Source organism: Terrapene carolina, unplaced genomic scaffold (assembly GCF_002925995.2).
Source record: "Terrapene carolina triunguis isolate 2854851 unplaced genomic scaffold, T_m_triunguis-2.0 Scaffold28610, whole genome shotgun sequence".
Taxonomy (NCBI): Eukaryota; Metazoa; Chordata; order Testudines; family Emydidae; genus Terrapene; species Terrapene triunguis.
The window spans coordinates 1-4174 of NW_020692961.1; positions in this window are offsets into that span (position 1 = coordinate 1).

Consider the following 4174-nt stretch of genomic DNA (forward strand, 5'->3'; position numbering starts at 1 on the left):
AAGTTGCCTCAATTTCAAAATGAAAAGTGACAACATTTTGCTGTGGAATGGTCCAAACAGACTGGTTTGACTTTTAAAACAAAACATTCCCTTTTTGTGTGTGGCTGAAAGGATTTGCTGAATTCATGCGTGGTTTGGGTGGCCCTGAGAGATGCATTTTTGGGGAATTTGCTAGCTCTAGCGTAGGACCTGTGAGGAAGCCAGGGGAGGGATCAGAATGGGCTGGTCTGATGGGTGAGATGATTTTACAGCGTGCTCTGAAGGGGAATGAGAGGAGATGTGGGGGGAGGGCAGAGTTAATGGGATGGGTGATCAAGGCCTGGAGCAGGTGGGCTGGAGAGGACGAGGGGGATTGTAGAGACATGGTAAAGGAAGGACTGTTCAGGAAGGACAGACAAGGCAGAAAAGGTGGGGGAGTTGCATTGTATGTAAGAGAGCAGTATGACTGCTTAGAGCTCCGGTATGAAACTGCAGAAAAACCTGAGAGTCCCTGGATTAAGTTTAGAAGTGTGAGCAACAAGGGTGATGTCATGGTGAGAGTCTGCTATAGACCACCAGACCAGGAGGATGAGGTGGACGAGGCTTTCTTCCAGCAACTAACAGAAGTTACTGGATCGCAGGCCCTGGTTCTCATGGGAGACTTAAATCACCCTGATATCTGCTGGGAGAGCAATACAGTGGTGCACAGACAATCCAGGAAGTTTTTGGAAAGTGTAGGGGACAATTTTCTGGTGCAAGTGCTGGAGGAACCAACTAGGGGCAGAGCTCTTCTTGACCTGCTGCTCACAAACCGGGAAGAATTAGTAGCGGAAGCAAAAGTGGATGGGAACCTGGGAGGCAGTGACCATGAGATGGTCGAGTTCAGGATCCTGACACAAGGAAGAAAGGAGAGCAGCAGAATACGGACCCTGGACTTCAGAAAAGCAGACTTTGACTCCTTCAGGGAACTGATGGGCAGGATCCCCTGTGAGAATAACGTGAGGGGGAAAGGAGTCCAGGAGAGCTGACTGTATTTTAAAGAATCCTTATTGAGGTTGCAGGAACAAACCATCCCAATGTGTAGAAAGAACAGTAAATAGCAGTGAAATCCTTGCTGATCTTAAACACAAAAAAGAAGCTTACAAGAAGTGGAAGATTGGACAAATGACATGGGAGGAGTATAAAAATATTGCTTAGGCATGCAGGAGTGAAATCAGGAAGGCCAAATCTCACTTGGAGTTGCAGCTAGCAAAAGATGTTAAGAGTAACAAGAAGGGTTTCTTCAGGTATGTTAGCAACAAGAAGAAAGTCAAGGAAAGTGTGGGCCCCTTACTGAATGAGGGAGGCAACCTAGTGACGGAGGATGTGGAAAAAGCTAAAGTACTCAATGCTTTCTTTGCCTCTGTTTTCACGAACAAGGTCAGCTCCCAGACTCCTGCACTGGGCAGCACAGCATGGGGAGGAGGTGACCAGCTCTCTGTGGAGAAAGAAGTGGTTCGGGACTATTTAGAAAATCTGGACGAGCACAAGTCCATGGGGCCGGATGCGCTGCATCCGAGGGTGCTAAAGGAATTGGCGGATGTTATTGCAGAGCCATTGGCCATTATCTTTGAAAACTCATGGCCATCGGGGGAGGTCCCGGATGACTGGAAAAAGAGTAATGTAGTGCCCATCTTTAAAAAAGGGAAGGAGGAGGATCTGGGGAACTACAGGCCAGACAGCCTCACCTCAGTCCCTGGAAAAATCATGGAGCAGGTCCTCAAGGAATCAATTCTGGAGCACTTAGAGGAGAAGAAAGTGATCAGGAACAGTCAGCATGGATTCACCAAGGCAAGTCATGCCTGACTAACCTAATTGCCTTCTATGAGGCGATAACTGGGTCTGTGGATGAGGGGAAAGCAGTGGATGTGTTATTTCTTGACTTTAGCAAAGCTTTTGATACGGTGTCCCACAGTATTCTTGCTGGCAAGTTAAAGAAGTATGGGGTGGATGAATGGACTATAAGGTGGATAGAAAGCTGGCTAGATTGTCGGGCTCAATGGGTAGTGATCAATGGCTCCATGTCTAGTTGGCAGCCGGTATCAAGCGGAGTGCCCCAAGGGTCGGTTTTGGGGCTGGTTTTGTTCAATATCTTCATTAATGATCTGGAGGATGGCGTGGACTGCACCCTCAGCAAGTTTGCAGATGACACTAAACTGGGCGGAGTGGTAGATACGCTGGAGGGTAGGGACAGGATACAGAGGGACCTAGACAAATTAGAGGATTGGGCCAAAAGAAATCTGATGAGGTTCAACAAGGACAAGTGCAGAGTCCTGCACTTAGGACAGAAGAATCCCATGCACTGCTACAGACTAGGGACCGAATGGCTAGGCAGCAGTTCTGTAGAAAAGGACCTAGGGGGTTACAGTGGACGAGAAGCTGGATATGAGTCAACAGTGTGCCCTCGTTGCCAAGAAGGCTAATGGCATTTTGGGCTGTATAAGTAGGGGCATTGCCAGCAGATCGAGGGATGTGATCGTTCCCCTCTATTTGACATTGGTGAGGCCTCATCTGCAGTGTTGCAAAATATGCAGTCTTGGCCAGCTCAGCCAGACTCTTACTAAACAGAAGGCAAAAGGAGAGGGAGAGGAAAGAGGAGAAATAGGAGGGAAGGGGGGGGGGGTGGAGCCAGTGCTCCCATCGCCTTCAACTGAATTTGGGGCTAGAGCTGGTCTGGAAGTAAAAGGCCTCTGCATGGAGGGGCTTGAGGGTGGGCCTGTGGCTTTGTTCCCTCTTCGCCTCCTACCAGGATGATGTGGAAGTATCTCAGGTAGGGTCTCCTCATGGAGATTTCCTCCTCCAGAGCCTTCTACCATGGGTTTGACCATGGCAGTGGGATGACTTAGCCGCAGAATCACAAGAAACTGCATCCTGAAAACAATTCAGGTCAGATCAAAACCCTCATTGGACAAAGGATCACGGTGCAGTATGAGTGAATGGAGAGAACAAACAACGGCAGTGTGGAACTTTCTGTACTCTGCTACTTTCTGGAAGCCAAATTCTGCAACATGGGAAATTCGCAGGGCCCAAATTCTTCTCTTATAGAGATGTATCTTTAAATGACTGCCCTTGTCTGATTTCTAGCCCCATACTAGCCCATGCTTATTAAACTCTTAGGGAACAATGTGAATGCCTATTGAGCACATTTGCAGAAGTGGAGATAGAGAGTGTATATTTTAATACAGGATTGAGTTCAAGCTTCTCTGGCTGCTCACACTTCTGGGAATGATTTCAGCAACTGTTCTGATCATCAGAGAAGTTGTCCCAAGGAAGGCCCCAATCTTACAAGCTGATCATTGTGGGTGGCTCACGGCACCTAGGATGAAGCTCACCGAAGACTCTGCAAGCGTCCACCTACACGGAGCTGCTAGCAGGGTTTGAGCCTGAGAGTGTTTGAAATGGGGTCCCCTTTCTACCTAGGATTCATTTACAATGCAGCTGATGTAACAGTGACAACATAGTGGTGTGAGTAAAAATATTTGAAGGTGTAAAATTGCCAAGCAATGGGGTCAAACTCAGTAGAAGTCCCAGTGCTGTCACTAATTAAAATAGATTAATCATCTCTCTTGCGTGCAGTGATGACTATAAAGTAGCACATTCAAGGGAGATGTTTGTAAATGCTGAGATGAAAAAGCCGTATTCTTTCAAAGGTCCCAGTTTTACAATGAGATGAGTGTGGGTGGACCCCTGCGGCTGTACGGAGCTCACACAAGTTTGGGGACCAAAGCCACTGATCCTCTAACTGATCCACATGGAAGGACTTTTGTGCACGTGCAGAGCCCCAGTGAAGTCAATTAGACTATTCACATGAGCAAACTCATGCAGAAGTGACACAATCCCGCAAACGGGTCCACTTCGGTGGATCCCTGCATGCATGTGGCAGACCCTCCTTGGCTTCCATGGAGCTCCTTGTAGGTGTAAGGACTCGAGTGCGTAGGGGAGCTTGTGGAATCCTGGCCAGTGTTTGCAGGGCCAGGGCCTGATTTAAAACAAGATGCAACAAGTGAGTGTGACAAACACTAGGAGGAAAGGGCATGTGAAATGAGAGTGACAGTAACAAGTTCAGCCTGGCCCATGGGCTAGTTGTGTGTGGTTGGTTTGTGGGTGTTTTTTATAACATACATTACCCTGCATGGTTCTGTTTGGGAGTGTGTGT